Source organism: Enhydra lutris, unplaced genomic scaffold (genome assembly GCF_002288905.1).
Source record: "Enhydra lutris kenyoni isolate GAN:26980312 unplaced genomic scaffold, ASM228890v2 scaffoldscaffold1, whole genome shotgun sequence".
In the NCBI taxonomy this organism is placed as follows: Eukaryota; Metazoa; Chordata; class Mammalia; order Carnivora; family Mustelidae; genus Enhydra; species Enhydra lutris.
This window is the reverse complement of record NW_019154085.1, coordinates 10,101,914-10,127,607: the sequence shown is the minus strand read 5'-3', so window position 1 is coordinate 10,127,607 and position 25,694 is coordinate 10,101,914. Positions and strand designations below refer to the sequence as shown.

General features: G+C 39.0%; 1 protein-coding gene and 1 pseudogene across 1 annotated transcript in view; both read right to left on the bottom strand.

Moving 5' to 3' along the window:
• The window catches only part of LOC111141861 (phospholipase C like 1 (inactive)), a 355,744-nt gene that overhangs the window by 190,879 nt on the left and 139,171 nt on the right, over nt 1-25,694 (bottom strand). The window lies entirely within an intron of this gene.
• Nucleotides 426-709, bottom strand: LOC111141871 (annotated as a pseudogene).

The window sequence follows — 25,694 nt, the reverse complement described above, 5'->3', positions numbered from 1 at the left end:
CCAGCCCTAAAAACTGGAATACTCAGTCTGCAAAACAGGCAGAAAAAAAGTTAAACAGGATTCCTACATAATATCAAAAGCAGCTGGGAGTACTTAAGGATGGGTAAATTGTCCTCTTTATAATTAATTTTATCAGAAGAGTTTAAGAAAGAGCATATATTATCACTATCAAATACATTTGAACGTGACATGTTTCTTTGTGCTAATCTGACTCCCCTGAATGACCTAACTAAATAACTGGTCACTAGTAACTTTGTTACCAGGCAAATCAAGCCTGCAAGAAAGGAAGCCAATATTTAAATTACCATGCTGTTGTCTGACACATTCAGGTGATTTATTTTCAACATAAACATATAAACTCAATATATGAGATACCTAACTAAAAAGCAAGCACCACCAACAAAATCAAGACCGCTTCTCTTCTTCTAAGGTTTAGGCTTCGTCCAGAATTCCTTATACATGGAACAGCCCATAACAAGGGTCACTGCTCCCATAACAAAGCTTTGGGCTGCCACATGCATGTGGATTAGGTGAACAAACATTTTAGTATTCCCCCTTCTCTCTTCAGTTTATATAATCCATATGCAATGATTGCTGCAAACCCTGCTGTTCCAATGGGAACAAACAGTGCATCTTTAGCTTTTCAAGTAAGTTTAGATCCCTGATCTTCACTGGACGAAGAAAGAGAAACATCCATGCCTATTGACATAGTGACTGAAGACTCCTCCTTCCTAGAGTGCTGATAGCATCCAAGTTACTTTGAAACTCAGGACAGTTATCAATGAGTGAATAGAAAGTGAAAAAAATCTCTAACATAAAGGGAGATTCTCCCACAGAGTAGAAGAGCAGGTTTTCCCATAGCTGCAAGGACCAGTATTCCCTGGGATTCTGCAATGTTAGAACCTGCTCAACTCTCTGCCCCTCTAGTTTCCAAGCAACCTCGTCTTCCAAGTTTGGTTCTGTCCCAAATGACACTACTTGAGGACCTAGCCTGGAATAAGAAATTAGTTGGCATTAGCACAGAATAACATGTGGTTCAGAAGAACTCTGAGTTGAAGAAAAAAAAACTAACTGGAGATTTCAAAACCACCATGGATAACCCACCTGTGATTAATCAAGTGGTTAAACACAGACAACCCATATGTCTATTACTTCTCTTTAAATGCCTGGAAATGCACGAGATGACCTAAATTTCAGCAGTCTGCTCATGGAGCCCCTGGGTGGTTTTTCCACTGGCACCCTACCTGTCAATACATATACTGTCTTTTCTTTTATGTTCATATATCTTTAAAAGAAGGAGGAAAAGAACGGAGATAAAGGCATTATCTGCAAGCTATTTTGAGAACAGGGAGTCTTTTAAAATTTATTTTTCTCTCATTTAAAAAGAAAAACTTGACTATATACTATGTCATATAAATTCCAAGCACAGTTCAATCACTTCTCTTATTCAAATACTAATTATTCATGTTTCTAATTATAATAGAAAGGGTACTTTTAACAAATACAGTCTTCCTCCATCTATTTATTTTTCCAAAATACAATATAATTCTTGCTACTTTCCAACATTTACCTGAATTGAAAAGGCAGGAAGTATCCCAGCCTTTGAGCCAAGAGAAAGCACTGTTATCACCTATCCTTGTAGATCAGAAATAACCCCTCAAGATTTGAAATTTTATTTCCAAACCACCTCTCATATAGAGCTTATTACCTGGTCGGAGGGAAAAAACTTCCATAGCCCTAGAACCTAAGCTTATTTTGTCTCTGAGCCAAACAAGACTACAGTTCCTAACAGAATGGCATAATAAGCAATCTTCTAGGAGCTACAGTCAGTAATTTACTAAAATTACTCCAAAAGACAGCATAGGAAGCATAAACCTTTTGCTAAGTATAATATTTCTCTTTCTATGATTTAAGGAAAAGGGATTTAGAAATAAACTACTAGGTGGATTTAAAAATAAGAAAACTACAAATCTATTCAAGATGAAAATAAGCAACTGGCTAGAGTAAATGATGACCTTAATATGTTCAAAATTAATAGAAAGGAAAAGAAAAAGTAATGGGAAATTCTATGAATGGAAAATCTAGAGGCAAGTATATGCCTCCCAAGTGGAAAATCCAACATTAGCCATTAAAACCTAGGCATTCTTTCTCTGTATGATCTTCTTACAAATTATCCACAGGAATCCAAATATCAGAGGAAAAAAAACCCTGGCACATGAAAGTCAGTATTTGAATATATACTCTGGGAAAAGGAACAGCAAGAACATTCTTGCTGACTGGAATACAGCAGTGATTTATAGCTAACACATTTAGGATTATTATAAGCTATTATTGATTGGGATTAATAAAGATGGCCAAATGCTGAATTCCAAAATAAAATTTGGAAACATTCCAGAATCATTCTAAAATTGTACATCCTATGGAGGAGCATGAATATATAATCAAATACTGTTTGCCAAGAAACTGACAAAGACTCTAACATTCCTGAATTACTTTTATGAAGGATGACTTCTAGAGAAACCATAATAGGGCTATACATCTGAAATACATTTTTTAACACAGAAAAGGAGGGCATGTTTGCAAACCATATGCCTGATGGAATTAATTTTCAATGTCCTGAAGGCAATTTATACAAATTTTGTCAAAAAAAAGAAAAAAAGTGGCCATAGGCATGTTTACTTAAAGAAACAAAACAAAACAAAAAAGATGTGGCTGGGCCAGCCATATTAAGTAGTCAGTAAAGTAAATTCTCTACCGTACTCTTTTTCCCTCAACTATTTTCAGACCTACAAGACCCGTGGGTTTCATCTTTTCCCTAGTCCCCCATCAAAATGTATTTGCAATATGGATCTAATATCACCGCTTTGTTCCTTAGGCCCTGTGTTGCTATTTTCAAAGGTCTCTGCTTTCTTTCCCATTACAGAATAAAAGACTTTGTCCTGGTTGAAGTAATTTCAGCATTCAGAGAGCAACTGGGAAAGTTATAAGGCTATTTTACCTTTGAAATCTTACTATTAAACAACTGCCCATCCTATTTTCCTACAAAGCCAGTCTTGCTTTGGAAAGATAACCCTCACATTTGAAACTGCTTCTTAAACTATTTCAACTCCATACAAAAGTAGCAGGTTCTCTTTCTCTTTTTACATCAATGTGCCTCCATCTTTTTAATCTGGTTGACCCCATTCAGTGACTGAAGAACACACTTCACAATTTTTATCATCTCCTACCAAGAAGGTGTATGAGAATATGAAAGCATCCCTGTTGTTCATTCAAAAGAAGTTAGTGATCTGAGAGGCCCAGAGAGGGTAACCCTGGGAGAGGTGATAAGCCACACTGAAGGTGCACACACTGAAGAAATAGTGATTTCCTGGTATAAGCTTTCATGTGTTTCAGAAATCTTACTTCTCCCTTTGTCATTTTTAAACAGGGAGGTAGAGCTGCCACAAATGTTTAGTAACTAGGAAGGCAATGGTCAAAACTCAAATGGCTCAGCATTTTCTGTGAGCAGCTCACAGAAATAAAAGCCATGGACTGAGTGAGTGAGAAACAGGGAGTGAGATACAAAGAGGTAGCAAATTCCCCTAAAAGTGACATCTGTGACTCAGCTACATTGTGGCCATGCAACATTGTCAAATCTTTTTTTTTTTTTTTTTAAGAAAACAAATACAGATTTTCTTGTAAATTTTGTCAGCAACTACCAGTAATTCAAATTTTGAAAAACACTGACTAAGACAACTCTGGGTGAGTCAAAGTAAAGCCACCAGCTGTCAGGGTGTGTCCCATTTGTCACCCATTTGGAGCCTCTTTTATATAGTTATGATCACCTGGTTCCAGTTCCTGATGATTTTACCAAAGAGATTTTACCTACAGAACTCAGAGAAATTAAGTAATATGATGGTTAATTTTATGTTTCAACTTGGAGGGTGTTTGGGATGAGATTACCATTTAAATCCATGATTCTGGGGTAAAGTAGGTTGCCCTCCATAATATGGGTGGGACTTATGCAATCATGTGAGGGCCTCAAAAGAACAGAGTGGCCTCCCTGAGCTAGAAGACTCCAGAAGATTTCTGGAAGATTCTCCAGAAGATTGCTGTGGGACTTTGTACTATCAGCTCTCATGGGTCCCAAGCCCACTGGCCCACACTACAGATTTTGGACTCACTAGCCTCCACAATCATATAAACCAATTCTTTATGATAAATCTTTTTCTACATATATATACACAAATCCTATTGGTTCTGTTTCTCAAAGAACACTGACTAACATGAATAATTTGGCCAAAGTCACATAGCTAATTTGGGGGCAGGTAGGGGGGAAGAATTGTTCTAACTCTGCCTAGAATATATTCCAGTATACTGTGCTAGACCAGTAATCCTGGTGGAGTGAGAGAAGACATTACAGATATGCCTATGTATGTATATCTATAAACATTATAACAACCTGAGACAGTATGTCTCAGAGTGTAATTGCAGCACTACAGAATCATGTAGATGCTTGTTTAAATGCAGATTCCTAGGCCTATCTCCAGATCTATTGAATCCAGGTCTCCAGGATGGGGCCCAAGAATCTGCATCTTGAAAGTTCCCTAAGATTATTTTAATGCACACTGAAATTTGAAAACAGTGAAATAATTAAGAGGCAATACAGATTAGTGTTTAAAAGCATGGATTCTGGAGGCAAATTCCCTGGGTTTGAAGCCCAACCCCACCACTTATTAGCTATGTGAGTGACCTTGGGCCAGTGATAAAGATGATGTGAGGATTGAAAAAAATAAATGTTGTAAACACGTACATGTAATTAGCATTTAATTAACGGCAGCGATTACTACTAAACTGTCTCATCTCAGGTGTTTTGGCACAATTTCAGTATCATGCTAATCAATATTTATAATGATAAGCACAGTGGCACTTTAAGATCTTGAATTACTTTCTTTTTTTTTAAGATTTTATTTATTTATTTGACAGACAGAGATCACAAGCAGGCAGAGAGGCAGGCAGAGACAGAGAGAGGAGGAAGCAGGCTCTCCACAGAGCAGAGATCCCGATGCGGGGCTTGATCCCAGGACGCTGGGATCATGACCCAAGCCGAAGGCAGAGTCTTTAACCCATTGAGCCACCCAGGCACCCGTTGAATTACTTTCTTTTTTTTTTTTTTTTAAAGATTTTATTTATTTATTTGTCAGAGAGAGAGAGGGAGAGAGAGCGAGCACAGGCAGACAGAATGGCAGGCAGAGGCAGAGGAAGAAGCAGGCTCCCTGATGAGCAAGGAACCCGATGTGGGACTTGATCCCAGGACGCCGGGATCATGACCTGAGCCGAAGGCAGCTGCCCAACCAACTGAGCCACCCAGGCGTCCCCGTTGAATTACTTTCTAAAGCAAAGATCAATGTGGTTAGATGCCAAGTGTTTCATTTTATACAAATTCTTTGTAACTGGTGATTTCTTTGGAACTGGTGATTCTTTGTAACTTTGGTGATTTGTGTTTTTTTTTTTTTATATTTATAATAACTCTCTAAAGATTAAAACATTTGATTAGCCTGAATACCACATTTGACTATAACACATAACAGAGAATCTGTTGTATAAGTGCACCATGTAGTGTGAAGACAAATACTTTAAGTAGTATGGTCTTTCTGCAATCTACTGATCTCTTCTCTATTTATGTAAGGGTTGATGTTTATTTTATTTATGTTTTAGCTCTCCAGTTCTTAGCTCAGACAGCCTCCATTATACTTATTCAAAATAAATTATTTCTTGAATTAAATTTTAACACTAACATAATGGCTTTGATCCACCATTCTTCCACTAACAAACTGTCATACTATCTAAAGAAAAATATACATACAGTAGTTTAAAAAGCAGGCTAGAAATAATATGGACTCATGGAATATTTAAGTGATCCCCATGCCCCCCTCCAAGTCCAATTCACTTGTATTCTAATCTTTTATCCCACCAAACTCTTAACCAGAGAGCAGTTATAGCTAATAAACAGAACCTACCCAAATACAGGAGCTAGTACACAAGTAAAGGGAAGCCATATGAGAGAAAATTGAGAGAAGCCAGAAATATGGAAGTCTTTTTAATCACTGAGAACTGTATACAAACTTGGGTCTCTTTGTAAATGAATTTGAGAAGGTTAAAAATTGTCTTCTAACAGATCTGCTTTAGGACAGCTTAAAACATGGGAAATATATTGCAGAACCTATGTGGCACAATTAAGGAATTAATTGAAAGTGAAAAATAAAAATAAGAGAAGTCAATAATTATGATAGGCAGGATTTGACTTAGAAGAGAGGGAATATGCCCAAGAAAATAAGGACATGGGAAAAATGGGCTTTGGGTATAAAAACTGTTATTCTTCCATTTAGCACTTAAATCAGGAGGAAGAGCTCTCCAGAAGGGAGTCTCCTGGTTGAACGTAGGCAGAGAGACCAAGAGTGAAGTAGCTGTTCCCTATAGAGGAGATGATCTGAAATAGGAGAACATCAATAATCTGAGGACTAGATTCAGGACTAGAATACCAGTGGTTACAATTTATCAGCCTAAGGGCAGACTAACACATTTACATGTACCCAGTATCACACAAAACTCACCAACTTCATGTTAGTGAGAGATTTCTAAATCAAAGAAGGAAACAAGAATAAAGAAGCAGCAGGGGAAGGGGTTTTACCAGACCCTTCATCCACTGGCCCATTCAACTAACAGTTGCCAAAGCCAATCCCATGCAAGGTACTGTTCAAAGAAAAATGAAACCAAAATAAAAGACATGGTCTATGCCCCAACAAATTAGAATCTAGTCAAAGGACAGAACATAAAAAATATGTATATAAGAAACAATAGCAACACAAAGGAATAATAATAATGTTTGAGTTTCAGTATTCTAGCAGAGTTAAAGGAAAGAAAGATTACTTTAATGGAAGTGAATTAGAAAGAATGAATGAATTTAGCGGTTTTTGAGAAGGCCTGGACAATCAAGCTTGACTTGATTATAAGATGGAAGGAAGCCAAAATATAAAGAAGCAACACAAGCAAATGCCTGTGGAGGAAAAAACAGAAGAACAACCAAGTAAAGCAAGTAGTTGAATCCACTAGGACACAGAGTACTGGCTGGAGAGTAATGGGGGACAAGGCTGGAATCCCACCTGACCATCAAGGATCTTCAGTGCTAAACTACATTGTTTGGGTTTTATTTGCTAGACAATAGGAAGCCACTTAAGGCTTTAATCTGATTGTAGCTGCTTTGCTCCAACTGGTACAAAGTAGTATTTAGAAAACAGTGAGAGCTAGAAGAAAAGCAAGGTGACTCCTACAATAATCTAAAAGAGTGATGATAAATGCCTAAATTAAGGAAATGGGTGTAGGCACGGGAAGGAAAGAATTAACAGAAGTGGTACCTGTTCCTAAAATGTAGAATGTTCTGATATTAATTAGCAGATATACCTAGAAAATGAACATTTTATATATATATGAAAATAATATGGGGGAAAAAAATATATATATATTTTTTTTCCCCATAGGAATTAGAAACTGATCTTATTTTTAGTATAGTAATTCTTGACATGCTATTCCAAAATCCTTAAGATATTTTTCAAATGTAGCAAGACAGTGGAGGACTAGGAGACTGAAATATCATCAGGTCCCAGGAGTTCAGCTAGATAGTTATCAAACCATTCTTTACACCTACAAACTCAACAGAAGATAGAAGAGAAGAGCAGCAATTCTAGGAACAGAAAATTGACCACTTTCCAGAAGGTAGGACATGGAGAGCAAAAGGAATTCTTCAGAATCTGAAGCAACAGGAAGATAGACCACAGGGGGAGGGGCCAGCTCCCGGCAAGCAGTAGAGCAGCAGAGCACAAAATCAGAACTTTTATAAGTCTGCTCCACTGAGGGATGTTGCTCCAGAGGCTAAGTGAAGCATGGACCTGTCGCTAGGACAGTGTGGTCTCAGGACCCACGGGGACACAAAAAGACCAGGGGTGCCTCAGTGTGCCAAAGTTCCCAGGTATCAGAGCGGGGAAGCTGGCCACAGAGACAAAGCCAAGAAGTGGGCTCTCAGCTCAGGCCATCCTGATCCAAGGCCATCCCTTTATGAGTAGGGACCCACCAAGCAGCAGATCTGGGGAGACCCCCTCATACTCCTCTGAGAGGAGCGGCGTGGGAGTTCGTGGCAGGAATCTGCTGAGTTTGGAGACTCCAAGTGGGGCTGTGCACCAAAGACAGAGATGCTTGGTAACAGGCTGGGTAAGGTCTGGGTTGCAGCCAGAGACCAGCGAGACAAGAGGGATTGACTGCTTTTCTCTGAGGGCGCACTTTGAGGAGTGGAGCCCCAAGCTCTCAGCTCCTACAGGCTGGAGACTGGGAAGCCACCATTTTCATTCCCATCCTCCAAACCTCTATGGAAAGCATTCAGGCAACAAAAGCTCCCAAGAGTGAACCCAAGCAAATTACTTAGCCTGGCCCCTAGCAAGGGCAGTGCAATTCTGCGTTGGGCAAAAACATTTGAGAATCACTGCAACAGTTCCCTCTCCCAGAAGATCAACAAGAATATACAGCCAAGACCAAGTTCACCGATCAATGAGAACTGCAGAACTCCAGAGCTAGGGAAAGCAACACATAGAATTAATGGCTTTTTCCCCATGACCCTTTAGTCTTTCAAACTTAATTTTTTTATTTTATCTTTTTTCTTATTCTATTTTTTTAATTCTTCCTCTTTCCTATTTTAACTTTTCTAACTATTTTACCTTATCAATACCTTTTTTAAAAATCTTTTTAAATTTTCATTGTTATAATCATATTTTATCCCTTCATTGTATTTAACCTTATTGCTTCTATACATATAGGTTTCCTTTTCTTTAAAATTTTGGGATACAATTTTTCTAATAGATCAGAATATACCCTAAATCTAGCACATAGCTTTGTTCTAGTCTCAAGCCTCATCATATTCTTTCCTCTTTTTTCTTTTTTCGAAAAACTTCTTATCTTATCAATTCCTTCTTTAGAATTTTTTTTACTTTTCATCTTTACACTCATATTCCATCCCTTCATCATGTTTACCCTTACTTTTATATATATACAAGTTTTTCTTTCTTTAAAATTTTGGGAGGTAGTTTCTTCTAACAGACCAAAATGCCCTCAAAATCAAATATGTGGCTCTGCTCTATTCACCAGTCTAATGAATATATTTTTTCTCTTTTTTCCTCCTTTCTTTTCCCCCCAAGTTTTGGATCTCTTCTGATATGGATAGTGTATATTTTTCTGGGGTTGTTGATATTCTTTTAGTATTTTGTTCTCTCTTTCATCTATTCTTACCTGGATAAAATGACAAGGCAGAAAAACTCGCCACCAAAAAAAAAACAAAAAGGCAGTACCAACAGCTAGGGACCTAATCAATACAGACATTAGTAATGTGTCAGAACTAGAGTTCAGGATGATGATTACCAAGGTGCTAGCTGGGCTCAAAAAAAAACATGGGAGATATTAGAGAATCCCTTTCTGGAGAAATAAAAGAACTAAAATTTAACCAAGTTGAAATTTAAAAAAAAAAAACTATTAATGAAGTGCAATAAAAAAACAGAGGTTCTTACTGCTAGGATAAATGAGGCGGAAGAGAGAATTAGTGATATAGAAGACCAAGTGATGGAGAATAAGAAGCTGAGCAAAAGAGAGACAAACACCTACTGGTCCATGAGGGGAGAATTCAAGAGAAGAGTGATACCATAAGACAAAACAATATTAGAATACTTGGGATCCCAGAAGAAAAAGAAAGAGAGAGAAGGGCAGAAGTTAGCTTGGAGCAAATTATAACAGAATATCCCTAATTTGGCAAAGGAAACAAGTATCAAAATCCAGAAGGCACAGAGAACCCCTCTCAAAACCAATAAAAAGAGGTCCAAACCCCATCATCTAATAGTAAAACTTAAAAATTTCAGTGACAAAGAGAAAATCCTGAAAGCAGCTTAGGACAAGAGGTGTATAACACAGCATACAACAGTAGAAATATTAGATTGGCAACAGACCTATCCACAGAGACCTGAAAGGCCAGAAAGGACTGGCATAATATATTCAGAGCACTAAATGAGGAAAATATGCAGCCAAGAATACTATATCCAGCTAGGCTGTCACTGAAAATAGAACGAGAGATAAAAAGCTTCCAGGACAAACAAAAACTAAAATAATACGCAAACACCAAACCAGCCCTACAGGAAATATTGAAAGGGGTCCTCTAAGCAAAGAGAGAGCCTAAAAATATTAGACCAGAAAGTAACAGAGACAATATACAGTCACAGTCACCCTACAGGCAACACAAGGGCACTAAATTCTTATCTTTCAATTATTACCCTGAGGGGCACCTGAGTGGCTTAGTGGGTTAAGTCTCTGCCTTCGACTGAGGTCATAATCTCAGGGTCCTGGGATTGAGGCCCGCATTGGACTCTGCTCAGCAGGGAGTCTCCTTCCCCCCTCTCGCTGCCTGCCTCTCTGCCTACTTGTGATCTCTCTCTCTCTGTGTCAAGCAAATAAATAAAATCTTAAAAAAAAAAAAATAGTTACCCTGAATGTAAATGGGCTAAATGCCCCAATCAAAAGACACAGGATATCAGAATGGATAAAAAAAACACAAGACCCATCAATATGCAGTCTATAAGAAACTTATTTTAGATCCAAAGACACCTCCAGATTTAAAGTGAGGGGGTGCAAAACAATTTGCCATGCTAATGGACATCAAAAGAAAGCTGGAGTGGCAATCCTTATATCAGACAAATTAGCTTTTAAGCCAAAAACTATAATAAGAGACGAGGAAGGACTCTATATCATACTTAAAGGGTCTGTCCAACAAGAAGACCTAACAATTTTAAATATCTATGCCCCTTACATGGGAACAGCCAATTATATAAACCAGTTAATAACAGAATCAAAGAAACACATCAACAATAATACAATAATCGTAGGGGACTTTAACACCCCCCTCACTGAAATGAACAGATCATCTAAGCAAAAGATCAACAAGGAAACAAAGGCTTTAATGACACACTGGACCAGATGGACATCACAGATCTATTCAGAACATTTCATCCCAAAGCAAAAGAATACACATTCTTCTCTAGTGCACGTAGAACTTTCTCCAGAATAGATCACATCCTGGATCACGAATCAGGTCTCAATCAGTACCAAAAGATTGGGATCATTCCCTGCATATTTTCAGACAACAATGCTTTGAAACTAGAACTCAATCACAAGAGGAAAGTTGGAAAAAACTCAAATACATGGAGGTTCAAGACCATCCTACTAAAGAATGAATAGGTCAACCAGGAAATTAAAGAGGGATATTTTAAAAATTCACGGAAACCAATGAAAATGAAAGCACAACAGTTCAAAATCTTTGAGACATAGCAAAGGCAGTCCTGAGAGGAAAGTATATAGTTATACAAGCCTTTCTCAAGAAGCAAGAAAGGTCTCAAGTATACAACCTAACCCTATACCTACAGGAGCTGGAGAAAGAACAGCAAAGAATGCCTAAACCCAGCAGGAGAAGAGAAATAATAAAGATCAGAGCAGAAATCAATGAAATAGAAACCAAAAGAACAGTAGAACAAATCAATGAAACTAAGAGCTGGTTCTTTGAAAGAATTAATAAGATTGATAAACCCCTGGCCAGACTTAGCCAAAAAAATAGAGAAAGGACCTAAATTAATAAAATCATGAGTGAAAGAGGAGAGATCACAACCAATACCAATGAAATGCAACAATTATAAGAACAAATTATGAACAATTGTACACCAGCAAATTTGACAATCTGGAAGAAATGGATGCATTGCCAGAGACATATAAACTGACAAAACTGAAGCAGGAAGAAATAGAAAACCTAAACAGACCCATAACCAGTAAGGAGATTGAAGCAGTCATCCAAAATCTCCCAACAAATAAGAGCCCATGGCCAAATGCCTTCCCAGGGGAATTCTACCAAACATTTAAAGAAGAATTAATACCTATTCTACTGAAACTGTTCCAAAAAATAGAAATGGAAGGAAAACTTCCAAACTCATTTTATGAGGCTAGCATTGCCTTGATCCCTAAACCAGACAAAGACCCCATCAAAAAGGAGAACTACAGACCAATATCCTTGATGGACACGGGTGCAAAAATCCTCACCAAAATACTAGCCAATAGGATCCAACAATACATTAAAATGATGATTCACCAGACCAAGTGGGATTTATTCCTGGACTGCAAGGTTGGTTCAACATCCGCAAATCAATCAATGTGATACAATACATTAATAAAAGAAAGAACAAGAACCATATGATACTCTGAATAGATGCTGAAAAAGCATTTGACAAAGTACAGCATCCTTTCTTGATCAAAACTCTTCATGGTGTAGGGATAGCGGGTATATACCTCAATATCATCAAAGCTATCTAAGAAAAACCCACAGCGAATATCATTCTCAATGGAGAAAACCTGAAAGCTTCTCTCCAAAGGTCAAGAACATGGCAGGGCTGTCCACTCTCAGCACTGCTATTCAACATAGTACTAGAAGTCCTAGCCTCAGCAATCAGACAACAAATAGAAATAAAAGGCACCTGAATCAGCAAAGAAGTCAAACTCTCCCTCTTTGCAGATGATATGATACTTTATGTGGAAAACCCAGAGGACTCCACTCCAAAAGTGCTAGAACTTATACAGGAATTCAGTAAAGTGGCAAGATATAAAATCAATGCACAGAAATGAGTTGAATTTCTATATACCAACAGCAAGATAGAAGAAAGAAAAATTAAGGAGTCGATCGCTTTTATAATTGCACCCAAAACCATAAGATACCTAGGAATAAACCTAACCAAAGAGGCAAAGAATCTGTACTCAGAAAACTATAGAGTACTCATGAAAGAAATTGAGGAACACACAAAGAAATGGAAAAACATTCCATGGTCATGGACTGGAAGAACAAATATTGTGAAAATGTCTATGCTACCTAGAGCAATCTGCACATTTAATGCAATTCCTATCAACTTTTTCCAAAGAAATGGAATAAATAATCCTAAAATTTATATGGAACCAGAAAAGACCCCGAGTAGCCAAAGGAATGTTGAAAAAGAAAGCCAAAGTTGGTGGAATCACAATTTCAGACTTCAAGCTCTATTACAAAGCTGTCATCATGAAGACAATATGGTACTGGCACAAAAAGAAACACATAGATCAATGGAACAGAATAGAGAAGCCAGAAACAGACCCTCAACTCTATGGTCAACTAATCTTTGACAAAGCAGGAAAGAATGTCTGATGGAAAAAAGACAGTCTCTTCAACAAGTGGTATTGGGCAAATTGGACAGCCACATGCAGAAGAATGAAACTGGACCATTTCCTTATACCACACACAAAAATAGACTCAAAATGGATCAAAGACCTCAATGTGAGAAAGAAATTCATCAAAATCCTTGAGGAGAACACAGGCAGCAACCTCTTTGACCTCAGCCACAGAAACTTCTTTCTAGAGACATTACCAAAGGCAAGGGAAGCAAGGGGAAAAATGAACTATTGGGACTTCATCAAGATCAAAATCTTTTGCAAAGCAAAGGAAACAATCAACAAAACTGAAAGGCTACCGAAAGAGTGGGAGAAGATATTTGCAAATGTCTTATCAGATAAAGAGCTAGTATCCAAATCTATAAAGAACTTATCAAACTCAACACCCAAAGAACAAAAAATCCAGTCAAGAAATGAGAAGACATGAACAACATTTCTCCAAAGAAGATATACAAAATGCCAAAGACACATGAAAAAGTGCTACACATCACTTGTCATGAAGGAAATACAAATCAAAACCACAGTGAGATACCACCTCACACCAGTCAGAATGGCTAACATTAACACGTCAGGAAATGACAGATGTTGGCAAGGATGCGGAGAGAGGGGAACCCTCCTACCTATTGCTGGGAATGCAAGCTGGTGCAGCCACTCTGGAAAACAGTATGGAGGTTCCTCAAAAAGTTGAAAATAGAGCTACCCTACAACCCAGCAATCACACTACTGGGTATTTACCCTAAAGATACAAATGTATTGATCTGAAGGGGCACATGAATCCGAATGTCCACAATAGCCAACCTATCAGTTTCTAGCAGTATCTAGGACATGGTAGTTCTCTACAAATGGTACACATTATTATACTGTATGGAAATATGATTCATTCCCAGAAAAGCAAGAATGTAGGATCCACATCAGAATACATACATGATATAAAATACTATTTACCAAAAGGGGAATGTTCTATGAGAGGCTCACCAGTAGAAAGAATTTCAGCATTGATAAACCTCATGGCTTCTCCTACTGAAAACTGGGTGCTCGTTCCACAAAAAAAAAGTCATTTCTCCCCCTCTCTTACTATCATACCTTAAATCCACAAGTAGCTTGCTCCAGTGAATTAAAAGGTAAGTACTAATTGGAGAGGGAAACAAAATAAGTCATTATCAATGAATTTCACTTCAGCAGAGAGCAGTTTATCACATTCTTTGGCTCATCAGCAAGAAAGTATGGACTTAGAGCTGGGAAAGTTTAAGATAGGACATAAACTTTCACTACTTGCCTATATTGCCAATAAACAGCTTCAAGGGTATACTCCAAGGTTGTCCTAACTCGTGCTTGAGAAAGGATCTATTTACTCAAGCAGGAGACAGAGGATAGGGTCCAATCAGTCCCAGCAAATTGATCATGAACACTCATCACACAGACAGAATGAGTTTGGACAACTGTCCTTACCAACCAAAAGAGCCTGATTAGTCTTTAGGTCTCTTGACTGGTGATGTGGCCCATTAAATATTTATTAGAATACAATCAATCACTTAATCAATGGGACTCCTACCGACCCAAGTTCATGTTCCTCAGTCATGTCCAACAACCAACCAGTTCAGAGGGTTATAAACCTCAGAATTACTTTGATGCCAGACTGTCAGCCTTTAATAAAACAACTCTCCTGCATAAGGTGCCTGTGTGTTCATCAGGATTCTTTTTGCTAAGTGACAAAAACCAAGCTTAGATCAGCTTCAGAAGAGTAAAGATACATAGGAAGCACACTAAAGTACCTATGTTTTTAAGGGACTAACACTCAAACTACAAGAAGATGCTTCTTTCCACAGTCTGATCCTTTCACTATAGATTGGTTTCCTTTTCTGGGCAGCAAACAAAGCTATCAGAAGCTCCCAGGATTCACACTTTATAAACTCCCCCAGCCCAAAGGAAATTTTTCCTAATTCATTTGAAAATTTCAGGGGAAGGACCAGCTGGAGTCAGATGCCCACTACTGATCAGCCCACTGTGGCCCACAGTGGTGATAAGAGAAATGACAGAGTAGGAAAGAATCATATAAAGAACAAGGCAGTGCCCACTGGAAGCTTGAGCCATCCCCAAACGTAAGGAGGCACTGTTCCCAAAAGAAAGTCTGAGGATAGTGCTGGATAGACAACAAAGGCAATCCACTACAGGTATTTATATGCAATTTTTATATTAGTAATCAGCATGGTATGAAAACATATATGTTTGTTCATTTTGTCACTAAACCCTCACCAAATTTAATCGCAGGCCATAAAATGTATAACCATTCAAGTCAGGTACCCTATTGTATCCTTCATCTTCTCAGGCCTCTATTTCCACCATTCCCACTCTAGACTTGCTGAAACACAATGAACCTCCTAAGTAGCAAATTCTACAGGAAGAAATGCATTTACAATGACTTCACAACTGTGCTTCTCCTGTCTAAAGCAGCCCTTAGGCAAGAATTATTTTCTTGTTATTCTAGATGTCTAATTTTGGTCTCAGATAACCTAAGAAGTTTTTGCAACGCAATTTTATTACTGGAAACAATTTCTTTATAGGAGAATATTAAGCAACCGGTAGAGTGAAGTCAAAAGGTCAGTGTGCACATACAAACCACTTTCCAAGCTTACAGTTCTGCCTCCTTATATTTAGCAAATTCTGAAGTAGCAAAATAGACTCAGTAGAAAGATTAAAATATTTTTAAATTATCTTATATTAGCATTTTTTAATTATTTCCTCTAAAAACATATGTGCTGACTTTGATATTTGCAGTACACAAAATATTTTCAAGGCACTGGTTCTGGGGTTTACAAGATGGCTAATAATGAATCTTTTGTTGTCTTCTTCCTCTCTTAAGTGAAATGGTCTCTTGCTATCATTTGATATGCCATAAATCCTTACCTGTTTAAATCCATGTGATCATGGTAAACATGATCTTTGGAAAACAAATGTTTACCCATACTCACACTCAGGTAAACAATCCCCAGAATATTAGTCATGCCTAATCTTCCTTCCAAGTGATCAGAGGTCTTCCAGGTTCAGGTGCTGGACAGGGTACAATAGTTCCCTACCCAGGTATAGCACTGAAGAATTGATCTTGCACAAAGCCACAGGAGCAAGGGAAGGAGAACAAGATCCAAGACAAAGGGAGATCAGACAAAGGAGACTGCACTAGCTGGAGAAGCAAATAGTGGAAAAACTCATGAGTCAGGGTCATGGGTTTAATGAAACATCTAGTAAAGCTGAAGAAGAGCCCCTGGGGCCCAAATCAATTTAAAAGAAAAAGAACCCTAGATTTTTCAAGAGAAAACATCTTTGCTATCCAAAATTTCACAACTCAAGAGTCAACTGGGGTTTGGGTCTCCCACCAAAGTCCTGTGCAAAACTTCTGAGGATTTGTTAGGTGTGTAGAGTGTAAGGATGAGACAGAACTTGCATTCTCAAGTCAGTTCAACTCCTACTTCACAGACTTGTCTGTCTCCACCATTTGACCTAATGCCAAACTCAAGCTTTACTCACATAAAACTTCCATGAATATAAGAGTCTTTGTCAATTATTTCAAAAGAGATATAAAAGGAGTATATACAAGAGCAAAGCAAACAATTTCAAACTAAACACAGAGCATTTCTTCCTAAGTTATCTTTTGGCCATCCTACCACTGTACCACTTCCACAAATCCCTTCACCCAGCTGTGCAGCATTTGTAAGCTTCTCTCTCTTCTCTCAATTTACCCCTTTGGAAAGAGTGCAACAAACTCTCCTCCTAGCAGGATGTCAACTTACCCCTTCTCCTCTTCAACCTTGGGTCGAGCCTCCAACATGTTCCCCTGTCTCACTTTGTGCTCCTAAGTGAATTATCAAGCTATTTTTACAAACAGAGTTTGTCCCTTCCTTCAGAACTTAGATGATAGTTGTTAAGATATGGATTCAACCTCTTTCCCATTTTGCAAGACTGAAGCAGAATAATTTGTCCCTAAATGGAGCTAATAAGGAGAAATGAGTTTCAGCAGCTCTCCACTCCATGATTTAGGGACAGGGCAGCCTGAACTAGGGAAAGACTCCACATGTTCATTCACAAGTTTGGGCATCTGAATACAGTCTGGCAACCATTCTCAGCTTCTTCTCTGATCTCTCTAGTTGTAGGAACTGACCCTCCTTTTCAGAAACAAATTCTGACTTTTGGTTCATCAGAAAAGGCACTCATAGGCAAATGTTGATTATCTTTGAAATCTCAGATAAGTCGCCTATGATCTCACATTCCACACTGCACCAAGCTGGCTTATAGGAACACTGCCCCGAAACCTCTCTTCACCATGACATACAGAGAAACAAGATATCTTTCTATGAAGGCGGGTTCCAAATCTGATCTGATTCTGCTAAAACCACAGGTGACACTGGCTCATGAGAAAAATAAAAAAGACAAAGAGACATGTAACTAGAAATCCAGACAGGTCTTAGGAGATTCAATTTACTATCCCTTTTTCTTGGGTATCACAAGGAATTCAACACAGCTTACACCAAAAACCTTCTGCCCTTTTGGATTCATTTGATCAGTTAAATATTTTATGATAATCTAACTGGAAACCACTGGATATTTATATTCCCTACACAATGTAATCTGAATACACATCGCCCACCAAAATGATAGATAGGCTTGATATAGAAAAGTCCCCAGTTCGCTCACTGTTCGTTGATTAATTCAACAAATGTTTACTGAGGGCCTACCACATGCCCACCAGCTCAAGCTCACAGGTTTTCTAGAAAGTTCTTGCCATGATTGTGTTCACCCATCTAAAAAACCACATAGTTAGAGGAGAGGTTACTGTTTTTAAGAAGCATGTGAAATCTACATGAACAATAATCCTTTCCTAGCCAGCTATCACAACAGTCCAGTCAAAGGAGCAAGGCATGGGTTTACCCTCATTCCCACTCTCTTTCCCTAAAACTCATCCAGTTCTTCACTCTTATTAAAGGCATCTTTGAGTTAATAAAACCAAAATAAAAGCTTTCTTATTTCTTCCCAAAACTGTTATCTATCCCAGTGTTAACAGTTAATGGTGTCACCTTTCACCCAGTTGAAAGGTAGCCTTAGAATCAGTTGATGTTCCCTCTCTCTCACTTCTCATATCCAATCCACTAGCAAGTCTCTTTTATTCTAACTAAAATCCCATCCACCATCCTGCATCCCATTTTTCACCATACCCACCACTACCGTGTAAACACAGCCAATATCACTTTTAACCTAGACAATTGTAACGTTTTCTAACTGGGCTCCTCATTCACTCTTAACCCCTTACAAAATCCATTCTAGCATCTAGAAACTAAACCCATGTATGTCCTCTACTTCTCAATGATTTCCCATCACACTTGATACAAAATCTTAACTTCTACACAATTACAAAGGGCCTGTATCCATCATTCTCGGTTTTGGCTGCTCAACAGAAACACATAAAGAGCTTTTAAAAATACCTAAGTGCCATCCAGATTAATTAAATCAAAGTCTCTGGAGGTGGACTCCAGCATTGGCTTATTGTTGTGTTGTTACTGTGGGTTTTTTAAGTGTGCTTTCAGAGTTGAGGACTCTCTCCACGTCTTCCTCTGACTGCTTCTCTTGCCCGTGTCCCCTCCATTCATTACTAGACTCATGAGCCTCTCTGCTTTCTTCAAACCAGTTTCTCTGCTTTACCTGGAAAGCTCTTCACTCCCACCCCTTACCTCCTACACTGACCATCTTCATCTCACTGGCTCCTTCTCATCACCCAAATATATTACCTCTTTGGAGGCATTCTGGGACCACCTAATAACATACACCAGGGGTTCTCAAGGTGTTGTCTCTACAGCAGCAGCAGCAACACCTGATAATTTTTTAAAAATGTAAATTTCCAGGCCCCACATCAGGCCCCTATTAAATCAGAAACTCTGAGGGAGGGAGCACAGCAATCTTAATGTTTTAATAAGTCCTATAGGTGATTCTGATGCACACTAAACTTTGAGAACCACTATTGTGTGTGTGTGTGTGTGTGTGTGTGTGTGTGTGTGTGTGTGTAATGTGTGTACATTTGTATACATTTATCTACCTCCACACTTCTACTCTTTTTTTAAAAGATTTATTATTCATTTATTTATTTATTTGACAGAGAGAGAGAGAGGAAAAGCAGGAGCAGGAGGGGTTGGGGAGAGAAAGAAGCAGACTCCCCACTGAGCATGGAGCCCCATGTAGGGCTCAAACCCAGGACCCCTCCCAGGACCCCAGGATCAGGACCTGAGCCGAAGACAGATACTTAACCTACTAGCCACCTAGGCCGCCTTCTACTCTTTGTTACCTGACTTTATTTTCTTCACAGCAGCCATATGAAATTTTTATTCAATTTTGTGAATTGTCTGTCCCTCCCCCTACCCAGAATAAGCTCCACAGAAACTTATGTTCACTCTTATATGCCCAATGATTAGAGTAGTATCTGACACTTAGCACATAGTAAGTTCTCAATAAATATTTATTGAATAAATGAGCCCACAAACAAACCAGTCTAGTCCCTTTCTCCCCCAGAAGCTCTGACGGTTTGGTTTGGTTTGTTTTCCTCTAGAGTCAGGGTCCCTGAGGAAGATGTACATAGGGATCTACAGTAGAAGGTCTCAGAAAAACAATGTCAAAATCAAACCAAATGGCCACACACCAGCCAACTCTAGCTCTTCAGAAAGCAGTTATTTTAAATGTTGGACATGCTTGGCTCATACAAAAGTGAAGTAATTGCTATGTATGACTAATGTACAGCTGGAAGCCTCATTAGATCTCAGGTAACCCGTGAGGCATTTTCCAAGGAAACAAACAGGCAGGGAAAGAGCACTCTAGAAGGTACATTGAAAGCAGAGATAAGGGGCGGGGCGGGGGGGGGGGGAGGCTGGGCACTCAGGTCAGAAGCCAAAAGAATCCCACCCCCAAAGGATATTCTCCCTTGACTCAGGACCCTGGAAATGGTGGTTTTCTGTTCAAATGTGTGTCCCCTCCCACTCTACCCACACCACCATTCCCAACAAACGAAAAATATCTTTTGTTTGATTTAAATTTCTTTAAATTTTAGTGAAGAATTTTGCACCTCTTTACATTTATAACATCTTCTGTGAATGGCCTGTTCTTGTAGTTTTCTTTTAGGCTGTTTGCCATTTTCCAGTTAATTGGCAATTAAATTTACTCTTATGTATCATATGTATCCTATGTGCTGTCATTATTCCTCCTAGTTTGCATTTCACTCTTGACTTTGTTTTGATGATTCCTCCCTCAGTCACAAGTTAAATTTTTATTTTTTTTAAGATTTTATTTATTTATTTGACAGAGAGAGAGATCACAAGTAGGCAGAGAGGTGGGCAGGGAGAGGGGGAAGCAGGCTCTCTGCTGAGCAGAAAGCCTCATGCAGGGCTCCATCTCAGAACCCTGAGATCATGACCTGAGCCAAAGGCAGAGGCCTTAACGCACTGAGCCACCCAGGTGCCCCTTAAATTTTTATTTAGAAAATGTACCCATCTTTTGTGTTAATGTTTCTGATTTTATGTCAAAAAATAGAAAAGCTTCCTGTACATCAAATACATTGAAATATTCACCCATACCTCCTATCTGTATTTCTGTGGCTCTATTTTTCTTTTTTAAGTATAACTCTTTGATCCATCTGGAGTTTATTTTGGTGTGACGAGTGAGGAAAAGTTCTGGGGCACCTGGGTGGCTCAGTCAATTAAGCATCTGCTTTTGGCTCTGGTCATGATCTCAGGGTCCTGGAATCGAGCCCTAAGTCTGCTTCTCCCTCTCCCTTTGCTCCTCCCCATTGCTCATGCTCTCTCTCCCTCTCTCTATCACAAATAAGTAAATAAACTCTTTTTTAAAAATATAAAAAAAGAATGAGCAAAGGTTCTAATATTATTTTTCTTCTCCAAATAATGAGTTCCTTTGGGAAACTCTATAACCTCAGCATTTAGCACAGTAAAACTGTACATAGTTAGAGCTGAATTTCTGTCTATTAAATTACTGGGAGGGTGATGAAGCAACGAGAGAACTGTGGATCACAAACAACAACAGACTCCAATAAAACGTGAACAGTATGACTTTAATGTGACATTAATGTATATTGATGTCTATTTTGCTAGGTAGGTAAGTATTAACCAATGCAAATTTGGTTATTACTAATGCCAGATGCAAGAGTAACAGTAACTACTGCTTATCAAGCACTTACTATGCTTCACACACTGTAAGTGCCTTAAATTTGTGAACTTACTTAGTCCTCAAAACAAGTCTCTGAGGAGGTTCTAGTCCTATCTTAACTTTCCAGATGAGAATACTGAGGCACCAAGAGATGAAGACACTTGCTCAAGTCCCATGACCACTAGCATTTGGCAGATTCATACCCTGAGACCGAAACACTGAAAATTCTATGCCTTAACCCCTATGTTATCCTGTCTTATAGATCATTGTTGACCCCAAAATAGAAACAAATAAACAAACAAACACAGGATGTTTTTGCTATTAACATCTAAAAGGGGTACACATTTTATTAGGACATTTTCTATGTTTCTGGGGAGTCATTCGTTAAGCGTCGGCATTTGGCTCAGGTCATGATCCCAGGGTCCTGGGATCAAGCCTTGCATCAGGCTCCCTGCTCAGCAGGAAGCCTGCTTCTTCCTTTCCCACTCCCCCTCCTTGTGTTCCCTCTCTCACTGTGTCTCTGTCAAATAAATAAATAAAATCTTTATTTTTAGAGGACATTCTATGTTTCTAATTCTGTACTTCTAATCTGAAAATTGAATTGATATGCCCCAACCCCACCCTCACCCAATTTCCCCCCCAAAAATTACCTTCCTCAGAACTCAGTATTACCTTTGGTTCCAATATCTGATAAAGGACCTATGAGGGTCCAACACAAGATAACTCAACACTTGATCTATATCTCCCCTAATCCACATTCTTTCACATCTTCTAAGTTCAAAATCCCACCACAAATTGCTGCAATGTCCAAGCGTGCCCTGATCTGAACTGTATGTACTACAGAGCTGCACTGAATAATTCAGTCTATGTAGCAAAGTCAAAAACTCCTTCTCCAAATTTTATGCTATAAGTTAGGTTTTCAAAGATTTAGACAAGATTATTCAAAATATTATTAACAACAACAGGTGTCATTTTGTCGTTCTAGCTTTTATTTAGAAAAATGAGTGGAACTTTTGGTTTCACGATGGCAACATAAAGGCATTTTTGCTCCCTTCTGCTCTCAAAATTCTGAAGCCACAAAGATGACAGGAAACAAAAACGCAAACTCCAACTTCAGTGAAATGAAGAAGTGACTACAATCCAACATTTGAAGATGGAAAGCAGACGGAGGGAACATTTTAGCGGAGAGGAGAAAAGTGAAGCCAACGGCTACAAGAAGCAAGCCAATTTGCCCCTGGAAATGCTCACGAAACAGAGATGCTGGGTGCTCTGGAAGATGAAAGTTAGGGCCCTCGCTAAAGTGAAGGGATTTTTAGACTCTTTCAATCACTGGCGGGCTGCAGCTGGTTTGTACCAGCTTGCAAGAGTGAACTCTGCGGTGACCTCGTATTGAGCTGGAAAGCAACTACAGGATGAATATTTGGAGAAGGTGGCAAATGCTACAAATCAGAGTTTTGTTTTGTTTTGATTTTTTTTAGAGAGCTAGTTGTTAAACATCTCCCAGCACACCACAGCTCCCAAGTTCTAACCTTCAGTACACACTAGAAATCTGAGGTTTATTTTCCAGAGAAAGCAAATGATGGGGATTTCAGACTCAGGCACAGCAGTCACGGAAGAGGGCAAGTGAAGGGGACAATGCTGAAAATGAGTGTAATATGTGAAAAAATCTGTGCAACAATCACAGAGAATGCCTTCAGGTTGCATTCCCCTTGTCAAGGGATTGAGGAACCTTCTCTGGTGAAACTAAACTGCCTAAGAGAAAAGATTTATGTATTAATGGTATTTTGTGGGTGGGTAGACCCCTCAACAAAAGATCTAGCTAACTCCTCTAATCATCCTGTGGTGAAGTCCCCAAGCAAAGTTTAAAAAATTCACTTCCCAAACACACTTTTTCAAGAAGCCACTGCAAGTTATGCCTTACCAAAACCAAAAAATAAACTAAAAAAGAAGAGGACATGGATTTAGAAAACAAGAAGAGGCAGTGGGCTCTCCCAGAGTGACAGCTGTGCCTCAGGCCCTTTGAACACAGTGCACACTGGGGTAGGAGACAGAGGACTTGAACATACAGAAGACGATACTGGAGATATTTTGCAGAACTCTTAGAGGATAGGAGAAGACACAGCATTCCAAGAACATTAAAGGGGGAAAAATGAGGTAATTATTAACTCCAGCTAAAAATAAGAACAAAAAATAAAAGAAATGCAGTCACACAGATCACTCAACTGCGGAAAGCACTGGCATAGTCATAAGAAAATACTGGGAAAAGATGTTTCTAAAAATTTAGACATAATAAATTATAAGGAGGAAGTGAAATTTTTTACTTTACTACATAAACCAAATTATTTAATGCGGTTTTGTAGTATACACACTTCAAATCAGGGCATGCTTGGAAATAACAGCAATTTATGAGGGATTTTGAACTTAAAGAAGAGGTATAAGTAAGTAAAGATACACATATAGCTTAATAGAAAGTAAAAATGATTAATCAAGAGGTATATTATTTTCAAATAAGGAAGTAAATGCCAGAACAAATATCTAATCACATTGAAGTGGTTCTTCCAGTAAGTGAAACAAGGCAGTAAGAGAAGAGAAAAAAGAATATTTTGTCATAAACTCTATAAAAATATTTGACTTAATAATTTTCATACTGTCACCATATTTTTTTAATTTAAATAATTAAGAAATAAAGCAATGAAGAAAAATAAAATAGTTTATAAATCATGGGCAACTCCAGAGAATGTGGCAATTATTCTGATATTCTAGTAATAATAGGATTCCTGCATTGTAACAAGACAAATCCAAATCAGGAGAGATCTGTTTAAAACACCTTGCAGTAAACTATCTGAGTATCCATTATCAGGTACTGTAGTCAAAGCCTTAGTTATGGATCATTAGACAAGATTATTTTTGATGACTATGTCAAGGATAAATTAGGACAGATTTATCTTCCAACCTTATCTTTTGGGGGAAGCCAGAATCTTTATTGGGACAACGATTCTTACTCATCAAATGTTCATAATAGATAAAATTTATGTATCCCTTTTGAATTTCCAATTTTATTTTCTAAAGAAGATAGAAAAAAATGTTCTTTTTATAGTTTTCTTCATACTTTCTATTTCCTGCTTTGAAATGTCAATCTAACTTCTAGAAAAGAAAATTGATTTCATAATTAGAGGAAATTTCCCTCTGGTGGGGGGTTAGAGCGATAAAAATAGGAGCCCCGGGGGGAGGAGTCAAGATGGCGGGGAAGTAGCAGGCTGAGACTACTTCAGGTAGCGGGAGATCAGCTAGATAGCTTATGTAAAGATTGCAAACACCTACAAATCCAACGGGAGATCGAAGAGAAGAAGAACAGCAACTCTAGAAACAGAAAATCAACCACTTTCTGAAAGGTAGGACGGGCGGAGAAGTGAATCCAAAGCGACGGGAAGATAGACCGCGGGGGGAGGGGCCGGCTCCCGGCAAGCGGCGGAGCAGCGGAGCACAAAATCGGGACTTTTAAAAGTCTGTTCCGCTGAGGGACATCGCTCCAGAGGCTTAACCGGGGTGAAGCCCGCGCAGGGTCAGCGTGGCCTCAGGTCCCGCAGGGTCACAGAAGGATCGGGGGCGTCTGAGTGTCGCAGAGCTTACAGGTATTAGAACGGGGAAGCCGGCTACAGGACAGAGCCGAGGAGTGACTCTCAGCTCGGGGTTACCTTGAACCGGTCGCAGGCTTGGTCAGCTCGGAGCGCGGCCGGAGGCAGGGTGACGGGAGTAAATCGGCGCTGTTCTCTGAGGGCGCACTGAGGAGTGGGGCCCCGGGCTCTCGGCTCCTCCGGGCTGGACACCGGGAGGCCGCCATCTTCATTCCCGCCCTCCGGACTCTACGGAAAGCGCTCAGGGGACAAAAGCTCCTGAAAGCGAACCCGAGCGGATTACTCAGCCCGGCCCCGGGTAAGGGCGGTGCAACTCCGCGCGGGGCAAAGACACTTGAGAATCACTACAACAGGCCCCTCCCCCAGAAGAGCAACAAGAAGCCCAGCCAGGACCAAGTTCACCTACCAAGGAGTGCAGTTTCAAAACCAAGGAGAGCAGCGGAATTCCAGAGGAGGAGAAAGCAAAGCACGGAACTCATGGCTTTCTCCCCTTGATTCTTTAGCCTTGCAGTTAATTTAATTTTTTTTTCTTTTTCAATTTTTTTTCTTCTTCTGCTAAATTTTTTT